Source organism: Panthera leo, chromosome C2 (genome assembly GCF_018350215.1).
Source record: "Panthera leo isolate Ple1 chromosome C2, P.leo_Ple1_pat1.1, whole genome shotgun sequence".
Classification (NCBI taxonomy): Eukaryota; Metazoa; Chordata; class Mammalia; order Carnivora; family Felidae; genus Panthera; species Panthera leo.
The window spans coordinates 6,635,001-6,659,812 of record NC_056687.1 but is presented as its reverse complement, the minus strand read 5'-3'; positions in this window follow the sequence as shown (position 1 = coordinate 6,659,812).

Genomic DNA, 24,812 nt, shown 5'->3' with positions numbered 1-24,812 from the left:
AAATCAAGAGTCAGACGCTGAACCGACGGAGTCGCCCCGGGGCCCTACTTACGCTCCATCTATAAAATGAGAATAGAAATGTCTCCTTAAAATAGGGCTTTTTTAACTGTGGCAAAGCATGTAATTTTCTGAAACCGCAGACCTAAAATCTGACCGCTAATTTCCAGGGTAGTTTCGCCTCTATTCCTGACTTTCCTGTCCATCTGTCCCTTCTGTAGGCCACGCCCATGCGCCGCTCCAGAGATGTCACTCTCAGCTCAGGAAACCGACCAATGACCGCCCCATCCTGGGAAGGCGCCACCCCGCTCCCTTGCTGGATGGCAGTGACCATCTGGTCTACCCCCATCACCCCGGCAACTTGGAATCTGATGACTCTCCCTTTCCCGCCCTGTCACAGGTAGCAAGGCATCGGTTCTGACCTCTTGCAGGAATGTCTCAAAGCACAAAGAAGATTGTGGGCGCCCAAGACCACGTAGCAGACAACAGGTACAGTCTAGGAGTCGGAGCTGTGCCCCAGGGGAGGGGGCAGCAAGTAGGGGCCGAGGGGACACTCAGAGGTCAGTAAAATGTGAGACAGGTAGGTGGCAATACCCACTGTCCACCAGGTAAGGGACTTTGTCTTGCCAGCAGTGGGACGGATGTCCTTGGAGATGCGAAAACAGCGTCCTCTGGTTGGTCACCTGGAGCCATGCTGAGCTGGAAACAGCGTCCGGGGCTCCATCCCCAGCAGAACGGGGAAGCGGTGCGGGTGGGGGGACCCTGTCTGAGCCCCTTACTCTGACCCGTGACACCTTCTCTAGCCATGACTCCCCTCTTGGCATAAATGGTCCCCCTGTTAAGAAAGTAAAGTAAATAGGGCACCTGGGTGGCTCAGTCGGTTGGGCGTCCGACTTCGGCTCAGGTCATGATCTCGCAGTTCGTGAGTTCGAGCCCTGTGTCGGGCTCTGTGCCGACAGTTCGGAGCCTGGAACCTGCTTGGGATTCTGTGTCTCCGTCTGCCCCTCCCCCACTCACACTCTGTCTGTCTGTCTCTCTCCCCCAAAAATAAATAAACATTTAAAAAATTTTAATAAAAAAAGAAAAAGTGAATACAGTGATGAGTGTGGGGGAACAGTTTTGCCCTCCACTGGGAAACCTGTCTCAGCGTCTCTCCTGCGAGCCTCCCAGATGAGGCCTGGGGACGGACACCTGAGTGGCTGAGCCCTCCTGACAGAACTGCGTGCTGGTGTGGTGGTCACTGAGGTCCGAACACGGGGCTGGTGTCAGGCTGGTATATTGTCCCGAAAGCAAAAACTCCAAGGAAATGAGATTAGAGCCTGTGGGTGATTTGCTCGTTTACATCAGGATCACAGGCCCCTTTTCGCATTCCTGCCCCCCCAAAATCCCCACACGGTGGCTCAGAGGGAGCGAGGGGTCAGGCAGGGTTCAGGGGGGCCGTTCGTCCAGTCCAGACTGGGGAGGCCGGTCCTTCCTGCGGAGCGTCTCTGCGGAGCAGAAATACGCCCAGAGCAATCACCGGGTCACCTGCCCTCCTTGCATTTTGCAGGGAGTCCCTGCATCTCGCTGCACCGGCCAGGGCTGCTTCTGCTCGGGGTTCTTCTCAGCTTCTTTGCCTTTCCTGATCCACCCTGGAGAGATCCCTGCGGCCAGAGCCCCGCAAGTCAAAGACTCGCTGCGATCGAGGAGCAAAATCGAAGCTCCGGACACCTGCTCCAGGCAGGACAGAGCTGCTGCCCACACGCCCACAAACCTCCCGGAGCCCCTGCAAACAGAGCACGCTGCTGGCAACACCGCCCTCTGGAATCGGGAGGCGCCGGGCTTGCTCAACACAGCCCAGCTCTGTGTAGGCCAGACGGCCCTTCTGGGGAAGGGGGCTACCGGTCCAAGCCTTCCCTTGGCTGCCAGGCGACCCCACCGCGGCAGCCGAGCGGCCAGAAAACACCCGACCACCTGAAATAGTGCTCGACAGAGAATTCCACACCCAGCCCTGACTCCCCACACAGAAAGCCCTCTGCCGGCCTGAGAGCATGGGCCAACATGAGCCTGCGAGCGGGGGGAGCGGGGGCACGTGTGGGTGCGCGCGTGTGTGTGCGTGTGTGTGTGCAACTTGTTGAGAGTTCGTCCAAGATTCTGAGACTCCGGCGTGGCTTTGACTTTCTCCACTGCAGAGTGCGCGTGTTTCGAAGGGAGGCGTCGGCCGGCCAGAACGTGGAACCGGGAGCCTGGAATGCCGCCCGCCCAAACCCAAACCGGCTCTGACGCGGGGGTCGTGCAGAGCGTTTCATTCCTCTGCTTGTTTTCTCTTCCGTCTACGAAAAAGTAGAAGTGGGAGGAAAAAGAACATGAGACCGAAAAGGCTTATTATTACCTGGACAGCAGGGTCGTTGGAATGGACCAAAGTCAACGCCATGCTTTGCAGATTAATGGGCCCATATAAACGTGAATCGATTGTGAGGTTTCTCCCAGGACGTTGCACAGAGCTCAGAGGACTTGCCTATAAAATACGGCGAGTTCCTCCACTTTAATTACCGGCTACAAAGGCCTCTTTATCACATTCTGCCGAAGCCATTGCAGGAGGGGCCATGAAGTGCTCTTGCTTTTAGACCAAAAAGTGCGACTGCGGGTTGACATGTTCTTTGGAAACAATCATTGCATGGGAAGCAAAGCAAAATCACAGCAAGGGGAGGGGTTGATGACAGTCCCTGAAAGTAGGGAGCTCCAATGAGCCCCTCGCCCTGGGGAACTCTCGGGAGTGCCGTGGGCAGACCCAGGTGACAAAACACCTTGGGTTCACCGTCATCTGCAACGTGCTTGTTCTTCCCTATCTACTTTCCAGAGGACGGGCCCCAGGGTGCTCCGTAACCCCAGCCTTTCGAGCAGACCCTGACTCAGGACCCGAGAGCCAGAAAACCCCACCTTCCCACAAAGACAGGGTGCTTCTTGTGGGAACACACCTCACACTTGTGGACAGCGAAAAAACCCTAGAGTCCCATGTAAAACCACTGTGGGGACCGTGTGGTAACTCCCTGATTCCCTCAGCCAGCCCCAGGAGACCCCAATCCTAGGTCTCTTGTTACACCCTGTGTACCCATGCCCAGCTCCGTGCCTGGCACTGGGTGCACGGGCTTCTTTTATCCAATAGTTATCAACTGACTCCGGCGTGCAGGCCCTGGGGAGAGAGAAACAGCACGCAGGCCTGGGCCTCGCAGAGCGGACGTACCAGGTGAGGAGGTGGCTGAGCCCAGAGGCTGCCCCACGTGGTCCTGCCTGTGCCATCCTGGGGCATTCCGAGATACAGGGGCGCACGGGGTCGGGACTCTAACCCATTTATGGTGGTCAAGGGTGACCATACTTGGGAGTATCCCACGGAAGCTGAAACCTGCTAGGAGATTAGGACACAGCCAAGCAGGGCAGGGGAGAGTGTTTTGTCAGAGGGAACAGAACATGTGATGGCCCAGAGGTGAGCAAGAGCAGTTCCAGTAGCTGGAAGAGGCTCACGATGGCTGCGTGGCAGGGCTGGGGGGGGGGGGGGGGGCGGGGGGGGACATGGGGCTCGGATGGGGAGGTTACTAAAGCAGGGCACGTAGCACCACTGTCCACCAAGGTCAGGGCCGTGGTAATCCACTGAGAAAGGAATGGCTGAGGGGCGGGGTGGACTGGGAGACCAGCCCCTGGGGATTTTCTGCTGGTTCCAAGCCCTCGGGCGCCTACCAGCCAGTGGCTTTTAAATACCATGACCCCAACCCATGGCCTTCTGCCCCTAGAGATATGGGTGAAAACCTCTCTACCAAAGGGGGGGGGGGGCGCGAGGCAGGACCATCAGTGCTTATTTGGAGAGCTACAGAGAGCAGGGAGCTCATCCGATCCATGGTCCGATGCCCCTGTCCTCTCCTCTTTGGGGCCTCTCTCTATCCCCCCCGCCACTCCCCCAAAATGAGAGGGTCAGATAGCAACACTCGTCGCCTCAGGCGTCAGACACCAGCCCTGCCTCTGAATGAAAGAGGGCGAGACCCCAGCACCTTTGTAAAAGAGAGGCAGTCATTCTGGCCTCTGCTCCTGGAAGCCTCCAGCCTGCAGCCCCGGGGAAAAAAAGACAAGCCGGCGAGTAAATAGCACAGTCTGGTCCACCAGATTTGGAAAACAGAGGTGCCTTTTTGGAGAGGAGAGAAAATACAGCATCGTCCTTGGCTGCATCGAAGGAAGAGCCCAGTCATGGGGGTGTATTCGTTCCAGGAACCAGCAGACCTGGGGAAGTCGACAAAGAAAACATGAAGCTTTCTGAACAAAGGGAGGAAATGGACCAAAACAGAGGAAACGGTCTTGGCCAAACTGCTCTTGAATGTGCGTCTTCCCGGGAGTCGCGAGCCCTCGGGTCTGCTCCTGCTTCCCACGATCCACGCCACCCCATCGGGGCGGGGGGCTCGGGTCACAGACGCTCGTGACCGCGATAGCATCTCCCGGATAGTTACGGCACCAGCAGAAAATTCTGCACATATCTTGACATAAATACACAGAGGTTGGCTTCAAGGATTTTTTTTTGTTAAATCAAGGCATGTAAAAGTGTGGGAGTTAAGTACTGAGGATGATTTGGAGTTCTTCAAAGATACAGAAGAGATGAAAAAAAAAAAGTCTTTTTAGAATAAAGTTATTCCACAAACGTGTTGAACATTCCAGCAGAATTAGCACGGCACTGTGTGTGTAGTAAGGGAATGGTGACTGACCCCAGGACTCAATCAGCCATAGGTGCTTGACAAATATTTATTCAATGATTGCATGAATGAATGAATGAATGAATGAAGTCAGGGGCAGGGGCTGGTGTATTCCAAATTCACACGATAATGAGTCCTCCGAAGAAGCTTCCGACATTGCACGCTGACACCCTGAGTTCTCAAGAGCGCTCGCTGCACTCTACGTTTTCCTCTCCTAACGCCCTTTCCTGCAGTTTCTAACAAATAGAACAAGACAAATGATACCTGGCAACTTGCCTTTGCACACATTCCTTCTCGTGGTCATGGGTGATTGGCCTCCATCGTCCCCAAATCCCGTGCACACGGCCCGGGACTCCCACCGCCCAGAGGAACCCTGCGAGCCGGCCACACAGCCTGCCTTGGATCCGGGCGGATGTGCTAGGAGCCTCTTTATTTTGTTTTACCAGCTGCCTGTGGTAGTTCAGGCATTCTCCCTCTCTCTCTCTCTCTCTCTCTCTTTCTCTCTTTCTCCCTCGTACCCAAGCACCCCGGCCAATGAAACCACAGCCCTCAGCTCTGTGAGCCAACACGCCCAACCGCTCAAGATGTCCTCCCCAGTCTAGACCCTTCCCTCTTCCCGTGGGGGCAGCAACCGTGCCTCCTGGGGAGATGGGCTCCAAGTCCGTCCTCCCCATTGCCTGCCCCTCGGTCCATCCCCACCTTCTCCGTGAGGAAGTGTAGACATTTGGAAAACAGTTATCACGAGCACAGGCCCTGTCCTGACACCTGGAGGGCCGCAGCTCAGATGAGCAAAAATCTCCCAAAGGCTTCTGAGGAAATACATTGTACATGCACACAGGGACCTCCGACGCGCGTTTCTTCCAGAAAAACATCCCACAGAACTTGTTGATCACAAATGCCAGTGTCCTGGTGGCAGACAGGATCGGGTCCCGCTATGTGAAAGGGAGGGACACCTTCTAAACTTCATTCACACGCGTGTGCTCTCTCTCACCCTCTCTCTGTCTCTGTCTCTGTGTGTCTTTCTATCTCTGTCTCTGTCACCCCTTGTGTCTGACTCAGCCCCACCGGTTAGACCCTCAGGTCACCAACTCCGATCCCTCTCAGGCCTCCCGCAAGCCTCCCTTGGTATGGCCCCGTGCTCAGCGGGCAGCGATGAAGTGACACAGAGTTAGCGTCCAGAACACCTCACTCCCCCTCACCTCAGCCCGACTCTGGCTCAGAGATCCCCACACGCGGCTGAGTAGAAGGCCAGGCCAGCGCAAAGAGGATTGGATAGGTCAGCGTATGCGATGTCACACGAGGGACAGGCAGGGGCCGCGTGGCTCTGGAGTCCCTGGCTCCAGACCCCGCCGGGCCTCAGTGTCACCCCTCACAGTGAGGAGCCATCTGGAGGAGGCGTGGTCTGCAGAGGCCAAGGGCGCCCAGCACGGTCTGGGACATGTGCAGTCAAGAGGTGAGCAGAGGAGAAGAAACCAGCAACGATTACTAAAAAGGAGGGATTTGGAGAACCTCCTTTCATTCAACAAATACTTGCCGGGGCACCTGGGTGGCTCAGGCGGTTAAGCATCCGACTCTTGGTTTTGGCTCAGGTCATGATCTCACCGTTCGTGAGTTTGAGCCCCGCATCAGACTCCACGTGGGGCTCTGCACAGACAGTGTGGAGCCTGCTTGGGATTCTCTCTCTCCCTCTCTCTCTGCCCCTCCCCCCACTTGCTCCCTCCCCCCCCCCAAAAAAAAAGAAATAAATAAACTTGAAAAAAAAAAAAAACAAACACTTGCCACCACAGAGCACAGTCTGTGTACTCGGTGCTGATCTGGTCACAAGGGGCCTCAGCAGTGAACCAAATAGACAAAAATCTCACACCTACAGAGTTGGCACGGGAGGGAGGGCGCTTTGGGACAGACAAGGGACCAGATAAATAAGACATCGGATCTTCCAGGTGGGAATAGAGACTAAGGAGAAAAACCAAGCAAGGAGGGGAAGACAGCGTTGGGAATGGGGCAGATGAAAGTGTTGTCTTAGCGTGCGGCTGCCATCACAGGCACCCAGACCGTGTGGCTCAAACAACAGACGTTGGTCTCACGGTTCTGGAGGCTGGACGTCCAAGATCGAGGTGTGAATGGGGTTGGTTTCTTCCAAGGCCCCTCTCCTTAGCTCGTGGATGACAGCCTGCTCCCCGGGTCCTCGCAGGGTCGTCCGTCTGTGTACCTCTGTGTCTTAATCTCGTCTCCTTATAAAGACACAAGTCAGATTGAATTAGGGCCCACCCTCGTGATCTCGCTTTACCTTAGTTACCCCTTTAAAGACCCTGTGTCCACATAAGATCACATTCTGAGGTCCTGGGGGTTAGGACTTCACCACATGGATCTGGCAGGGACACGATTCAGCCCGTAACGGGTAGGGAGGCGGGCGGATGCCTTCTGTTTGTCCCCGCAGATTCATTCTCCACGATTTTCCACTCTGCTCTTTGCCCCAGGACACCGGCGGGTGAGATGCATAGATGGCCCCCTGCCTGCCGGCCTCCTCTGGGCCTGTGGGGGAGGGGGGACGTCAGGAGATCACACTGAGTGTTGTGGCGTCTGCTCCCGCCTCTCCCTACTGGGTTCCTTTGCGGACATGCTTCCTCTCTCCAGGTTCTGCCCATGGCAGCTTTTCCCTCCCTTTGACCCCTCAGGCCGAGTTGGTGAGAGATTCCCCCCTACTGCGGGTCCTGGGGCGCTGCCCCATCCAAACACTGCCCACAGCTTGGAAAATGGTCCCTTTACTAAGGGACCCCATTTCAGCAGGTCATCTAACCAATACAGGGGCCAGGGCAGGCCTCCCTGAGAAATGACCAGAGAAATAAGAAGGAGATCAAGAAGCAGTGGTGTCCCAGAAGCCAAGAGAGTGTCAGGAAGGCAGCTGTGATCTGCAGCCAGAGGCACAGAGGGTACGAACTGGACAGGCGGCCATGAATACAGAAAGGCCCAGGGCCCGAGCAGTGGCGGTCGTTGGCGGGGTGGCGGGAGACGGGACGCTCAGCACGCCCAGAGAAGCTCTTTTCATTAAGGCGAAGAGGAACGAACGTCTCGGAATCAAAAGTGGGACGCTTGGCCAACTGAGCCACCCAGGCATCCGCATGATGTGCACTTTTAAAATATGTTTTAATCCATTTTTTAGGTTTATTTATTTATTTTGAGAGAGCGGGCACAAGTAGGGGAGGAACAGAGAGAGGGAGAGAGAGAATCCCAAGCGGGCTCCGCACTGTCAGCGCAGAGCCCGACGCGGGGCTCGAACTCACGGACCGTGAGACCATGACCTGAGCCGAAGTCGGACGCTCAACCGACTGAGCCCCCCGGGGCGCCCGGGAGTGAATTTCATTGCAAGAAATGACACCAAACACCTTAGCTATGCCGCAGTCCACAGTCAGTGAATGGGGACAGGCTGACTTGAAGTGCTCAGGGCTCCCAGTTCTGCATGCAACACAGGCAGGAGGGCGTGTGTGCGTGTGTACATACATGAGCCAACGAGCAAACTGTCATGTGGGGCCTGAACTGCAGAGTTTATTTGGTTAGTAGAGATGGCTATCTCCCACTGAAAGCTAAACAATAATGCTAGTCTAGCTTTGAAGATGAGGCCCTGTCTGTCCATGCTACCTCGCCAAAGATATGTTTTATATTACCCCTTGATTTACGATGCGTTCTCCATATTCTTGTTATTTGGGTGCTGAAGTGGTGGGAGATCTCCTTTTCAAATGGCCCCTCATTTTCAACAGACTTTATTTTTTTAGAGCAAAATGGAGTAGAAAGAACAGAGTTCTCATGTGGCTCCTGCCCTCACACATGCTCAGCCTCGCCTACTAGCAGGGTCTCATACCTTAATGTGCACTTTTTTTTGAGAGAGGGAGCGAGCCATGTGTGAGCAGGGGAGGGGTGGGGCAGGGTGGTGTAGAAAGACAGAGAGAGAGAGAGAGAGAGAGAAAATCTCAAGCAGGTTCCACACCCAGCATAGAACCCAACATGGGGCTCGATCTCATGACTGTGAGATCATGACCTGAGCCAAAATCAAGAGTTGGGCCCTTAACCAACTGAGCCACCCAGGCATCCTCATAATGTGCACTTTTAAAATACGTTTTAATCCCTTTGAATAACCACAGAATTTTTCCAAAATCTTCCTGACAAGAAAAAGCCCTCACGTGTCTCAAAAACGGACAAAGGACTTGAACAGACATTTCTCCAAAGAAGATATATTGATGGCGAACAAGCACGTGAAAAGATATTAAACATCGACAATCACTAGGAACACGCAAATCAGAAACACAATGCAATACCACTCTACACCCATCAGGGTGGCTATTGTTAAAAAGCCAAACCAAACAGACAATCGCAAGTATTGGCCGGAATGTGGAGAAACTGGAACTTCTGTGCATTGCTGGTGGGAATATAAGGTGATGCGGCCACCGTAGAAAACAATATGGCAGCTCCTCAGGAAGTAAGAGTTGGAACCAACAGACTGAAGGCTTTCTTACAAATGGTTCTCAAAGCCAAGAGTTAGGTCCACGACAAAGCCTCCCGCCTCCCTCCTGTGCCTCGGCCATGCCGTGCTGATAACCACCACCCTGGCGTTAGCTGCTTGCTTTCCAGGCCTGACATAATCTTCCTTTATGCTCCCTTTCCAACAAGGAGATTGGCATAAGCAGACCCCAGTCTCTTGGGTGTCCCTGAGAGGCAATGAACCAGCAATAGGTAAGGGCCCCACCTCCCCGTGGAGACAGAAGAAATACGGTGGATGTCCGTTTACACACAATACAGACCCATCTTCTTCGAAGCATACGTTGTCCAGCCAGTTACAGGAACACGCTGTTTTTCCTCAAAGGAGATTTTAAAAGAAAATATTTTAAAGGACATTGAGACCGTATAGCCCAGCCAGCCAGCCTTCCAGCTACAGCTAAAATCAGATTCCAGTTTCAAAAATGGACAAAGGATTTGAACAGACATTTCTCCAAAGAAGATACACAGATGGCCAAACAAGCACACGAAAAGACATTCAACATCACCAGTCCAACAAGCTGGAAAACACAAGAAAGCAGCTTCTCTAGAAAGGAACGCACGCAGCTGACACCAGATTTTAAGTCAGTGAGACCTGTTTGGACTTGGGATTTCCAGAATGGTAGAGAATACATTTGTCTTGTTTGAAGCCATGGAAGCCAAGGTCTACTGTTATGGCAGCAACAGAACAGATCCAGTATTTTATTGTGTATATATGTGGGCACGCGTATCCCCGCTCTACCAAAGGTCTTGGTAGACAGACGACGTCTGATTCGCCTCGATAGCTCGTGGACCCAGAAGGTTCCATCACACAGTGTGCTTCGTATATACTGGTGCGACTCTACCTGTCCATTGGTAATTTTTCAATGACACGGAATAGACACTGGTGGGGGCCAACGTTCATTCCTAGGCCCAGAAAAATGGGACTGGGATGCAAAAAGGAAAGGAGAAGGGTGCCCTCGGGGTTGCCAAAATCTCTCAACCAGGAAGAGGCCTTCTGAGAAGAGACGGGGCCCAAACCAGACCACAAGGAATTGCTTCCCTGGCCTGTAATTACCTCATTTGATAACGACCTGAAACCCAGGCTGCTTGCTCCCAGGGGAGCCTGGGGCTGCTGAGTCATGTTCAAGGGCCTTCGCCTCCTGCTGACCCCACTCACCGGCAGGGCTGAGTAGCTGAGTAGCTGCAGGACATCAGAAGACAGAGTCTGTGGTCAGAGCGATGGGGAAGGTCAAGGCAGGTGCTGGGTGCCTGGATGCTGGAGAGGAGGCTGGGGGGGGAGGGGCAGGAGGTGTCCCCAGGAAGGAGACTCCACTGGGGAACCCCTGATCCCGACCCAGTGGTCAGGACACAGGGGTTCCCTGCTGAGCTGGGAACGGTCACAGCATCTGGTGGCCCAGCCCAGACCAGCCAGGCCAGATGTATGATGACACCGAGACCCTAATGATCCTCACAGCTGACCGAAATCGGAGAAACACTAAATCAATAAATCCAGAGAAAAACTCGTCTGCTGATTAAGGCAAGGTGATAAGATCTACGGGTGGTTTCCTTAAAGAATCGCTGAGGGGCCTCTGGGCTCAGTCGGGTAAGCTTCCGACTTCGACTCAGGTCACGATCTCACGGTTCACGAGTTCGAGCCCCGCACGGGGCTCCGTGCTGACAGCTCAGAGCCTGGAGCCTGCTTCGGATTCCGTGTCTCCCTCTCTCTTTCTGCCCCTCCCCCACTCATGCTCTGCCTGTCTCTCTCTCTCTCTCAAAAATAAATAAATAAACATTTTTAAAAATTAAAAAAAAAAGGAATCGCTGAAATGTTGTTCAAGACAACCTTCCTCTGAACCAACACGGTGGCAGAGTTACTATGGGCCGGGCAGCGAGGACACAGAGGTGACATTTCCAGTCTGTAGCGGGGGATGAAAGGACCTTGGGAATAATCTGGCGGGCACTCCACACAGCACAGTCTTCACAGCGGGAGATGAGCCCCAGAGGGATCACCAACCCACTTTACAGAAGAAACACTGAGTCTTGGGAGGTCGGCAAGTCACCCAGGGTCAGGGGGCCAAGTGTTTTAGCCGGGGTCACTCAGCGGGTCGGCTGCCAGACCGTTAACGGCAGCCCCCTGCGTTCCTTCCACGTCCCTCTGCCACACAGCCAGGCAGCCCAGCTCCGGGTCCCGAGACAGGAAGGTTTCCTCTCTCTGCCTCAGTTCCCTCCTCCGCAAAATGGGGAGAGCACCTCCATCGCAGGACGTGGTGACGAGTCATTGGGTCCTCGCACGTAGCTGCATCTCACAGTACGTGCTCAGTAAGTGTAGTTCTTTTGTTTACATTCTATCATCTCAGATTTTGAGTAGCTCTGTGACCTTGAGTGACTTCCTTTCTTTCGTTTTTAAATTTTGTCTCTTTTAAAAAAAAAAAATCTTTTTTTTAATGTTTATTTATTTCGGAGAGAGAGACAGAGCCCGTCAGAGCAGGGGAGGGGCAGAGAGAGAAGGAGACACAGAATCGGAAGCAGGCTCCAGGCTCCGAGCTGACGGCACAGAGCCCGACGCGGGGCTCCAACTCACGGACTGTGAGATCGTGACCCGAGCCGAACTCGGACGCTCAACCGACTGAGCCCCCCAGGCACCCCAAGTGACTTCCTTTCTTTGCAACCCAACGCAGAAGGTCCCTTCCTTCGGGAGTCAATCTTGGGGTCAGTAAGTATCCAACGCCTGAGAAGGAGAATCCCCAGAGGAAGACTTCCGCACGCCGTCCGAGTCTGGCGAGCGGAATCCGTTGGTCTTTGGTTTCTCGAATGTTCTAAGGGGCTAATACGGTGAAAATGTTCTCTCACTCTGCTGCATCACTCAGAAGCTTCTTGTCAGGAGATAATATCTTATCAGGCACAGAGTCATTGCCTAAAAGCTCCAAAGAGCCCTCAAAACCTTGTTAGAAGCAGCGGTGAAAGGTCAGCATGACTTGTGCAGTTGGGATAGGTCACCCGCATTTGTCTCCCTATTCACGTCACCGCAGCATGGGGTGTGACGGCGTGATGCAGGGGTGCGTGGGTGGGAATCCCTCCTGCCTGAGGCACAAGTTCGCCCAGCCTGAGAACCACCCCCTCCGGAGAAGAGGACCCTTCCGGCGCTGCCCAGCTCGGCACTTGGCCCTGGGAATTTGCAGACAGCAATATCTGTTGGCAAGGAAACCACAGGGTCACTTAGAAGACACCGATAGCCCCCATGTGAGGGTGCTCGGCAGAGGTGACAGCGTTCTCGCCTGCCTGGACTCGCGTGTCCCCTGCAGGCTTGGCCAGGATGCACATTCGTGTCATGAGCCCATCTCTCAGCTGAGCAAACAGCGGCTCAGAGCGCATCTGCTTGAGGGGACGTGAGGAGAGACAGAGCAGTGACAGCACAGGTGTCCGCAGAGGAGACCCAAGGCGCTGGGCCCCATTTCTCGGGGCCCCATTTCGGTCACTTTCCTCTGCGCTGAAGCCAGGCTCCCACTTCCTCCCTCTCCCTTATCTCCTGTGCGCACAGAGGAACGGAAACACCACAACGTGAGATTTATATCCAGCTTGGAGCCTCCTCTTGAGTCCCTGCCTGCTCCGCGGAGGCCCAGCCAGAGAGGAAACCAGCGATCAGGGAGATAAGGGGAGCACACAGGGACTGGCCGCTTCCGCACCTTATCGGAACGTGGTTCCTTCTCCGCTCTCACTCTCGGACATATGCCCCTGGAAAACGGCCTTCCCCCCTGGACTCCTTTCTAGGACTGCTGTAACAAAGCACCACCAGCAGGGAGGCCCGGATCCCTTCCCAAGCCTCCAGGAAGGACCCTGCCAGCCCCTCCCAGTGCTGACAGCTTCTGGTGGTGGCCGGCCATCCTTGCGTTCCTTGCCTGTGTCTGCCTCTGTCCTCACCTGCCTTCTTCCCTGTGTGTCCATGCAACCTCTCTTATTCTTCTGACACACCAGTCATTCAACGTAGGGCCCACCCTCATCAGCATGACCTCATCCTGACTTCACCAACTGTATCTGCAAAGACCCTATTAAAGGTGACCCCAAATAAGGTCTCGATGTGAGGTTCTGGGTGGAAATGAATGGGGGGGACACGATTCAACCTGCTACACCAGCATCTCAGGGCCCTGTACCCATTGGCTCGGCCATGCCTCTCCCCAAAGCAAGCAGCTGGAGAAGACCATCCAGACAGGCTTCAAAACAGCATCCCGGCACCTGGCTGAGACAAGTCTTCCGTCATCAGGAAGGCTAGAGAAGGGGGCTTGGGGCCCCCTCCCTCGGCCATTTCTTCCGGGGCAAACATTTCATTCTTCCCAGGATACCGAGACAAATAGCTGAGAACCTTCCACTTTGGCAATCCCCCATCTCCTTCCACAGCTAAAGAATACTTGGCGTGTGTCGTCTGTGGGTGACTTAAGAGCCTTTTCCACGTATTCGAGTGTAACACCGCACTCTCAAATTTCCGAAGGGGATGGCTTGGGGGAGGGTGGAGGTGGGATGTAGGAACATCAAGTTCGACTAAGTCCATGTTTAGGCATCACGGCATTGTTCCCTGAGTCCCTGCAAGCTGGAAAAGACACGTGTCTGTCACACGCCCGTGTGGCCCTCATTCCTCAGTGACCGTGCCTCGTACAGAATGCCAACCACCTCGTTCTCCGGCTCTGGGTTTCCAAGGAGATTGCCCCCCAAGTTGCAAGATTCTCCACGTGGGAAAGGCCTGCAGTTGTGGTCGGAAGTCCTGGCTGGGGCTTCTGGGCTTTATGACCCTGGGCAAGTCAGTCGGTCCTTGGCCGGAGTTTTTGCACCAGCCATACAGAGAGAGCCGAGGGCGGAAAGGACACTAGTCTCATCGCCTGTCAGATTGGTTCACATGGCGGCTGAGATGCGCACATCGGGTCAGAAAGGAAAGGGCGCGCGGCAGACGGCAGCCCCCCCACTGCAGGGGCCCTTCATTAAGGAGAGTCCAGCAGAAGGGAGAAGGCAGCCGCTTGAAACGCTCCAAGATTTGGACCCGAAGACCTGCTTAAAGCGGGCAGGCTGCTCCCGCTTCTGCACTCGGTTTATTCTAACACGGTGATTCTCTCCCTAGCCCCCTGGAGAGGCGTCACGGGCCTCTTGCTCTGTTTCCTCCCCAGCCAGCCCCCAGGTTTTAGGGAATCATTCTACCCATCACCCAGATGACACCTGATGAAAATAAAGAACACTGAGCCCATCCGAGAGAGAGAGAGACTCACAATTCACTTTGGGCTGGAAACATTTCCCTTTTCTGTTCTAGATGTTTATTTATCTCTAGGAGAGAGAGAGAGCACAAGAGGGGGAGGGTAGAGAGGGGGGATGGACAGAGAATCCAAAGCGGGCCCTGTGTCGACAGCAGCGAGCCCAATGTGGAGACAGAACTTGCGAACCGTGAGATCATGATCTGAGCTGAAGTCGGGCGTCCAACCAACTGAGCCACCCAGGTGCCCCGAAAAGAAATTTTTTAACCTGAACCAATGGGCACCTGGGTGGCTCAGCTGGTGAAGCGTCCAACTTCGGCTCAGGTCATGATCACACGGTTCGTGGGTTCAAGCCCCGCGTCCGGCTCTGTGCTGACAGCTCAAAGCCTGGAGCCTGCTTCGGACTCTGTGTCTCCCTCTCTCTGCCCCTCCCTACTCACACACTCTCTCTCACCCCCTCTCAAAAATAAATAAACATTAAAAAAAATTTTTTTTTAAAAAGATAGTCTCACAGAAAAAGACTAACTCAGTGTTTCACAAATGAAAGAGGATCCATGATTTTTTTTCTTCTCCCTTTAAGTGGGGTCTAAGCATTGCTTGCGTCTGGAGGGGAAAAACCAGTGTTAGCGTAGGTCTATGATCCAGTGGTTCTCCAGATGTTTCTCTGATCAGGAGCACCAGCAGCACCTGAGAGCTTGCTGGAAATGTAAGCCCTTGAGCTTCACCCAGACCTCGGAATCAGAAACCCAAATCTGTGTTTCGACAATCCCTCCAGGGGATTCTGACCCTAGCAAATCGTTATACCAGAAGCTGGACTTCCTGCCTTCTGTGATTGAACCCGTGACATTTCTGCACACAGTTTCCCTGCTACCTATTTCGCTTTGGAACGGGTCCCTTTGGACCAATCGTATAACGCCACGGAAGGAGCTTGGGAGGAAGTCCTGGTGCTCGTCCTCCCTGGACTCACCCTTCCGAGGACTGCATCATTCACTGAGCACTGAGCCCTCCCAACAATCTATGAGAGTAAAAAAAAAGATTATGAACTTCATTTCACAGATGAGAAAAATGAGTCCCAGAGAGGTTAAGCAATTTGCCCAAGGTCACATGGCTGACTGGGACACAGATGGGGCTGGGCCCACAATGCCCGATCCCCACACCCACGAGCTGTCAGCATCGTTCAGAGATGCATTCTAGAACAGAATAGACGCACAAATGGCAAACGATTTCAGAGGCTATCGAGTCTGGTGGGGGTTGCGGGAGCGGGGGGCAAGGCGCAGGGTCCCCAGGCAAAGCCAGGACAAACCCGAGGTCCGCGGTTTCCTGGCAGGTGTCTCCCCCGCTCTACTGTGTGCTTTGCACTTTGAAAAAGCCAGAGCCCTGGATGGCGGTGGAGGGGGCTCTGAGGCCGGCGGGCCCTTTGCGTGCCACTAAATTTCCAAAGCTTTCACGGTTCCCAAGATACAAGAACTCAAGACCGGACCTCATGTGAACAAAAGAATTATTTCATTCCAATTCATAATGAACCAAATAATTCTCCCCTTTGGAAAGGGGTATTTTAAGGCAAATAACTCTGGTTGTAATCGTTCAGCCTTTTCTAAGGAAGTCATTACTCTTCCTGACACATGACATCAAAAAGGATTTTTTACGTCAAGTCGTTCGAACCTGTTTCTGGCTTCTGTCAGGCCTGGATGTGGAACTGTCCTGATAAAAACACGCTCTCCAGTCTTTTCTTCTTTTTTGTTTTTCTTCCTTCCTCTGTCACTGTCACTTTTATTTTCGGGTGCCATCTGCCCCCATGCCTCTCCAGTCTCTGCTTACCAAGGCGAGTCTCCACTTTTCTTGTTCTGGAATGTTCTGCCACAATTAGTTCTTACCTCTATCCCTGTGTTCCGGAACCAGATTTTGAGCCCTAATCATTTTCGGGGCGCTGCCTATTTTTCCTCGATGAAATACACCTTGGGATGGCCTTATTTTTGCCCCACGTCCGCCCCTTGAATCCCTGTTTCTCCTTGTGTGACCACAGTGTAGGTTTTCATCACAGACGTGTTTTTCCCAAAACACCTGGCCTCCAGAATCTGGCCCTTCTGGCTCTGCTGCTGTGTCGTCTTTTTTTAATTTTTTATTATTTTTTTTAATGTTTATTTATTTTTGAGAGAGAGAGTGAGTGAGTGTGAGCAGGGGAGGGGCAGAGACAGAGGGAGACACGGAATCCAAAGCAGGTTCCAGGCTCCGAGCTGTCAGCACAGAGCCCGATGCGGGGCTCGAACCCACGAGCCGCGAGATCGAGACCTGAGCTGAAGTCAGACGCTCCACCAACTGGGTCACCAGACGCTCCTGCTGCCGTGTCATCTGAACAGTATGCCTACGTTTCCCACACTTCCTCAACAGGGCACCTGCCACCACGTAGCATCCCTGTGCCCCGGCAGACCTTACCAACTCCCCAGGAAGACAAAACCTGTACGTACCCAATGTCCAATTTACAAGTACAGTGTGCTCACGGGGAAGCTTCCGTAATCCACGTCCTTGGTGAGCCACATGGTTGTGACAAGGGGGTTACGGATCCCTATTCCGATCAAGTATTAGCTAAAAGTTGAACGTGCATGGCTGTCCTTCAATAATAGGTAGGTGCTTTTAGGATTGACAAAACCCAAATTCCTTAAAAGAGTTAGGAATTTCTAACGCCTCTTTGACAATCTTTGCTTAATCGACAAATGCCAAATTCTATGGATCTTTAAGATGTGTTGCCATCACACGGGACCTTCATTTTCCAAAGACTCTGGGAGCCCCTGGTCTGGGCAGTAGACGTCCTGGAGGCTAAGGTGTGGGAGAGGTGTGGACAGGCTCTGAGCAAAATGTTGTCACCTGGGTGGTGAGTGTGAAAAACACCTCGCTCCTGGCAGGGGAAGAGCCTGAGGAGAGGTGTGGACAAGAAGAAGCAGATCCGACCTTGGCCTCTGTCCCCCATTCTGCCCCGCCCCCACCTCCTATGTACTTGCTCGTTGGCATCCGGAGATCAGAAAGCACTTTTTGCTCGGGACCGCCACTCGCTTGGGCAGGTTTGAGCTCTCGGAACACAGGTCCCCCCCGCCCCATTCTCCCGCACCTCCACTCCTTGCTCAGCCCCACCTGGCCAGGCAAGATGACTCCACCGAAAATGCCAGCCCCTAGACCACAAGCCTCACCCAGGGCGGCAGGCAGAGCCGGAGGGATGTCCCACGTCTGGTGGCACAGTGCCGGGTGCCTGGTCTGTCCCCTGTGAAGCCCACTGGCCCACCGAGGAAAACAGATTCACTTCCATCGTGTGTTTGGGGTGAAAGGCAGAGACTGTTGACTCACCTGGACTTAATCTGCACGAATAATAACATGCTGGGAGTATTCAAGTGCTGTTGCCGTGAGAGCACGTTAACGATGCCAATGAAATAGCACAGCCTGGATGCCACCTTCCAAGCTGAGGGGTTAACCCACACGCCCCCCCCCCAAGTTAAAATACCCTTTTTGAGTATCCAGACCCAGCACCTCACCCTCGGGGGGCACGAGGCCGACGCTAGGATGGGAAGCCAGCACGTGCAAGCTCCTTACTCCTGGCGCCCCACCAGGCACTGACCTTTGTCCCCGTCCACGGCCCCGAAGCCAGGACCGCCCTGCTAAGTTCAAGGCCCACATTGTATGAGCACCCTCACCCCTGCGTGGCCTCCTGTGCGGCACCCCACAGCCCAGTCCTCTCCTCGTTCCGAGCCCTTATCCCCTCACTTCCGGGCTGGATCCAGCCTCTGGAGGGCACATTCCGCACGAGGTCCGCCAGCTTTGCCCCCCCACTCAGCCTCCGTCACCACTGCCAGCACCTCCCTCCACGCTCCTGCCACAGTCCAGCTCTCACTGTCCCCCAGACGGGCCGAGGCCACTCCGTTTGCAGTCCTTCCTGTCCAGAGAATGGCCTTACCCCTCGAGCTCCAGAGATTTCTACAGTCTCTCCAGAACCCTTATGGTGGGTGTCCCCTGGGTGGCTCAGTCGGTTGAGCGTCCAACTCTTGGTTTTGGCTCAGGTCATGATCCCAGGGTGGTGGGACCAAGCCCCACATCAGGCTCCACGCTGAGCGGAGCTCAAAATGCTCTCTCTCCGTCTGCCCTTCCCCCACTCACGTACGTGCATGTGTGCACTCCCTTTTCTCTCTCTAAAACAAAATTTAAAAAAAATTGAAATAGTCATATTAAAGTGGTAGATTTGGAGTTTCAACTTTACTTCTCTAATGTTATCATGTCACACTTTTATTTTTTTTAATGCTTATTTATTCTGAGAGAGAGAGAGAGAGAGAGAAAGAGAGAGAGAGCATGTGCGCAAGCAGGGGAGGGCCAGATAGAGAAGGAGAGAGAGGATCCCAAGCAGGTTCTGCACTGTCAGCATAGAGCTGTGAGATCTCACGAAGCCTGAGATCATGCCCTGAGCCGAAGTCAAGAGTCGGACACTTAACCGAATGAGCCACCCAGGCGCCCTCATTTCACACTTTTAAATACTTTAGCAAAAGGAGAAATATTCAGCCCCTTTTGCTACCTTGTCAAAGGGTCACGATGTCATGCTCTGCCTCCGCAGCTGGGAGCTGGGGCTCTCAGTTCCGTGTATCTGCTGTACACAATCACGTAAGCATCCCGAGACGCCCCGCTCCAAGGCACAGCCGTATCTGGCCCACGTGTCACCCCACCAGGTCACCACGACTGTTTTCTAAGAAAACCAAAACTTCCGACTTCATTACTAAACATCCAGAGACGTGTGTTTCTTGGATCCCGGTAGAAGGGCAGCACCGGCTTCAACGGGAACCTCGTGAGCAGAAACCCACATGCAGACAAAGGAGAAGTGAGCACCCTGCCCACTGTTGTGGTTTTTGCTTTTCTGGAAAGTGTAGTTTGTACGTCCTTGGGCTTAAGTCACTCTGTAATATTAGCAGGCAAAACTTCCTCAGAGTTACATGGGGTTTCTGAGCTCGTAGAAGTCCGTGAATGTCACCACGTACATTCCTCCTCCTGGGATAAAACTTTCCATCCTTTCTGAGTTAGGGTTGCCCAGTCAGAGCCGTTTCCTTTCTCACACAGTAGTCGGAGGCTTTCAATGCACTCTCTGAAGGGAGGGTCAGACTCAGAATCTAGCTGCCACTTTCGTTTCCTTCCAGCATTTGGAGTAAGCTGGGTATCAGAAGAAAATTTGTCACCCCAAAATGTGTCTCTTTGGCATGTGGATGACTTTAGGCTGATTACTTTTAAGGAATAGAAGACTCACGAAGTTTTTCTTTTTTGCCTCTCCCCCTCCCCTGCCCCAACCTCCTAAAAGAATTTAGATAGAGGGCCTGTTCCAGGAAGGGAGCTATCGCCATAGACAGCTGTCATATGATGTGAACTAGGTATGGTACACAGAGCAAGGCTTGTTTGATCAAAGTCCTCGCTAGGTCCCGTTGTTTCTGGGTGGTCCAGCAAAGATTCATTTACCAAACATTTACTCCTTCCATTCTTCCTGTGGTTTGCCTTCCTTCCCTTTGAAGCTCCAGCTCTCTACCCCTTCTCCTCAGTCCAAAATGACATATGTACCTCATTTTGCCTGACTGTCTTTGGAACCCCTCAGGTTTATGTGGATTCCCCATATGCATGTAATTAAATTTGATTTTCTCTTGTTAATCTATCTCACGTCAATGCAATTCTTAGATCAGCCAGAAGAATCTTGAAGGGTAGAGAAAAAAATTTTCCTCCCCAATAGCTGCTTCCTTCCCCAGGGCCTTTGGTCTCTCTCCGGATGCCTGGATCCCATTTTTGTAGACTAACCAGTTTTCTAAACCCATTTGCACTCTCTGTCCTGGGTTCCTTAGAGCTCTTTTCCAGGCATCCACAGATAGATAGATAGATAGATGATAGATAGATAGATAGATAGATAGATCGATCCTGTTAAGATGAACTTCTTGCCCTGTGGTAGAAAGAGCAGCTGATCAAACAAGCAAAGTTTCATTTTGGGATCAGGTGCGGTGCAGCAACCAGACCCGATCACTCGCCTTGTCCCTTGACTTGAAAAATGCCTACAAACAACCACCTGGGCTTTGCTGAAAGGTGCTTTCATATTGACGAGGGTTTTTCTGTTTTTCTTTCGTGTGCCCAAAGGGAAGTGACCTGATCACAAGAAATCTCATCCAATGGAAACGCCCCCAGGAATGTTATGGGGAGAAATAAACACACACGAAGGGCTGTGGGCTCCAAGGGGCAGTTGGGTAAGTATAGCATATGCAGCGTGATTACTAATGTGATGAGGGTGAGGACTCCCTAACTACTGGGTGACTCCAGCGTCAACATCCAAACAAAGATAATGACAAGTTGAAGGGGACAAGGATGGCTTGCCCTTGAACACGTTGCTATGCCATCAAGTCAACAATCTGTGTAGCTTCTTGACTTCTCAAAATCTGACTTCACCACTTTCTTGAAAAGCTTTCTCAGCTTTTCCCTGCCCCCTCCTCTACCTCCCACCTGACTCAGGCAAAATTCCCTGAGAGGTCCTCCAAAACAAATGTTGAAAGTTATTTAAGGAATTAAAGTTATTCAGGTTCAAAATACTCTCTTTCCACAAAGGTAAGTCCCTATAAAAATATTATCCCGGGAACTGAAGCCAATGTTCTGAGGGCGAGGGCCGGCAAACTATTTTACGTAAGGACCAGATAGCAAGTCGTTTCGGCTTTGTGGGCCATTCGTTCTCCTTGAAGCCACTCAGCTCTGACACTGGGGTGTGCAAAAGCAGCCACAGATAATACATAAGTGAACGGGCATAAATATGTTCCAACAAAACTTTATTTATGGATTTAAATTTCGTATAATTTTCACGTGTCACAAAACAGTGTTCTCTGGGTTTTTTCCCCCATTTTTCCCGTTACGAAAACTTCGTCAGCTTGTGGGTCATACAAAAGCAGGGGTAGGTTGGTTTTGATTTGTTGGTTTTGAAGTGTGCAGACCCCTGACCTATGACATTTTATCAGTAACAGAATCATTGTGCTTACCTCCGATAAAGCCCATGTACGTTGTATTGCGTATGTGATAAAACATACTCAAAAGAATCTACGAGGAGATTGATGTTCTAGAATTCTCTTCCCGAACTCCTCCAGCAGGTTACCTTATAATGTCTAGGTGCACCCACTTTGGAGACGTCTGATCTAGCAAATGAGGAGAGTAAACTCCTATGAGATTCGCATGTTCTATGAGTCCCCTGTTTCAAGAGATAAAGGAACCACGGGGCACGCAACGTCTCAGTTTGAGCTATTTTGATAAATGCAGACGTGCTGGCTCGTATTCACAAAGCCTAAACACGAGACGAAAGAAAGAATTCAGTATTTCAGGATCTGAGGAGGACCACACTAAACTCATTTGGCTCCAATTCTGCAGAAGCACTTTGGGTGGCTCAGAACCAGCGAAACCTGGACTGGGGGACAATAGGTCTAGTATCTTATCTCAGCTGGAAAAGGATTGCGGGGCCCTCCATCCACCTCCTTCCTTGTCTTCTGTAGGGCACGAAACCATCCCAATTTCTTTTTCAAACTCTGACAGTAAATCTAAGGTGTCACCCTAGCCTTGGAATGAGCCATTACCGAATGCCCATAGAAACGGTCTACGTGGGGTATATCCTCGTTTATCTTCTGTAGTAGTGGGTCTCAGCCTAAATCTGGATCAGCCCAGTCACCTCATGTTTAAATCTGTCCCCCAGACGGCTCAGAACTAGAAGTTGACTCAAGAGTGGTCTAAACAGCCCCTCTCCACTACCCTACTGTGTCTCTCTCAGTCTCTCTCTCTGTCTCTCTCTCTGTCTCTCTCTCTCTGTCTCTCTCTCTCTCTCGTGCGTGCACATACACACACATACACACACCCCTAAGGTAAAGCCACTGAAGCCAGACCCAAAGGGAAAACGGTGTCAGGGATGAAGCATGTCAAATGATCGTTACTGCTCCGAAAGTCCTTTGGTAGTTCTGAAACCGCCATCAGGCAATGTGCAGGAGACAGAACATTCCAGAAAGCTGGCTAAGGCACTGAGAATTTCCACAAAGGACTACAGAGATTGCCCCCATGTGCAAGGTGACCAGATGGCCCGGATTTTCCAGGTGAGTGTCCACTGCAAACATTCTATCTTCTTGTCTTTTGTGCATAATTGTACTCATAGGTCAGGAAAGCGGGTCCTCGGTCAGACCACGTGTCCTGATTTGAGAGTCGGAAACATATGGTCATAATCCCTCTGCAGATGAATTTTAAACATTTCTACAAACTGTGGCAAATGCACGCTCACTTCACTGGTCACCACATGCTCCATTCTACCTCTCCCTCCCACTTTGTGGGGTAAAGATGTCTGAGAACTTCTGCAGGGTCCAAAGACTGTGACACAGCTCCGGGGCCATTAGGAAATTTGTGGAAACTCTACACGAGCCATCCTTTGGCCTCTGAACGGCTCGAGATGAAAATCCTGGTGAACTATCTGTATATTGGAGGAGATTAAAATCAGGAAAGTAAAGAGAAATGGAGAGCTGGCACTTTGCACAGATGAAAGGCTCCCCGCACCTCCTGCCCGCGTGGCAGTCCGCCCTCAGTGCGCCCCGCGCATCAGCAATTGCCACGGCCCATTAGTACAGACGTCTTCTGCCTGATCCTGTCTCTCCAGTCAGGAAGAAAATCACGGGCCCCTGAACCTCCGTCGTCAGCTCACGCAAGACACAGCGGCAGATTGCCTTCCGAATTAATTCCTCTCTGTTGTCCTACAACGCGCTAATTGCCCATAATGAGCAAATTATAATAATTACGGACGATTACACAAAACCTTTGACTTAAGTGGTAATGCTTCACCCGTGAATTGCAGGGCCTTTCCTAAACATTAATTAAAGGCCACACCAGTCACCGGAACTAAGACCGTGTTGCCCACTTTAGAGATGGGGAACACAGAGGCACAGCACACTTCTTAGTCTATTCCAAAAGACACACTGGCACATTTTCATTAAATTAAACTGTATAAATTATCTGTAAGGAGTTAATTAAATAAATGGCTTAGCTTCCTAAAGAATGGTAGGTAGCTGTTAAAAATTCCTATTTTCCAAAACAGATGAACATAGATAAAGAGAAGGAAAAATAAGATAAAAACAGAGAGGGAGGCAAACCATAAGAGACTCTTAAATACAGAGAACAACTTGAGGGTTACTGGATGGGAGGTGGGTGGGGGATGGGCTAAATGGGGGATGGGCATTGAGGAGGGCACCTGTTGGGATGAGCACTGGGTGTCGTATCTAAGTGACGAATCACTGGGCTCTACTCCTGAAACCAATACTACACTGTATGTTAACTAAACAGAATTTAAAATTAAAAAAAAAAATCCTGTTTTCAAAGGCACAGGTAAGAATGCTGGCGTTGGGATTTTATTATTATTATTTTATTTTAGAGAGATCGTGCACACGCAAGGGCTGGGGAGGGCAGAGAAAGGGAGAGAGAGAATCCCAAGCTGGCCCCACATTCAGTGCAGAGCCTGACACGAGCTCGAACCCGTGACCCTGGGATCCTGACCTGAGCTGAGATCAAGAGTCAGACGCTGAACGGACGGACGGAGCCACCCAGGTGATGGAATTTTAAATGAAAACGAAGGATGGTCGCCATCGCGTGTGAAGGTGTTAAGTGTCTGGGTGAAGGGTGTCTGGGTGTCTGGGTGTCTGGGTGTCTCACTTTCTATGTGTGAAAACTACGCCATAAAGTTGGGCAAAGGTTTAGTCGCCAGTTTCTGCTGGGATGATTTTTAGCTCTGTCCTGAAACTTTTCTGTCACTTCTAGATTTTCTGCCATAAACACCTAATGTCCCATAATAAGTATATAATAAGATTAAGAATAAGAATATAGTAAGAATCTCCTATAATAAGAAGTGCTATTTTAAAGACGTTTTTCGTTTCTAAAAAATTAAGGTATTTTCAAAGACTTTTCTAGTCCCTGTTTTTTTTTCTATTTCTTTAATATATTTTTTAATGTTTTATTTATTTCTGAGAGAGAGAGACAGAGACAGAGCACACGTGGGGGAGGGGCAGAAAGAGAGGGAGACACAGAATCTTAAGAAGGCTCTCGGCTCTGAGCTGTCAGCACAGAACCCGACGCGGGACTCAAACACATGAACCGTGAGATCATGACCTGAGCCGAAGTTGGATGCCCAAACAACTGAGCACCACCCCCCAGGCACTTCTCTTAGTCCCTATTTTAAATCAGTTTCCTTAATTCTTCAAATGCATCCGGGCCATCGCCTTTTCCACTCTCTCCTCACAGAAATGCAATCCCCAGTCGCTCTACTCTTGCTTATGGTGACTTAATAAGCATGACCCAGGGTGGGACTCTG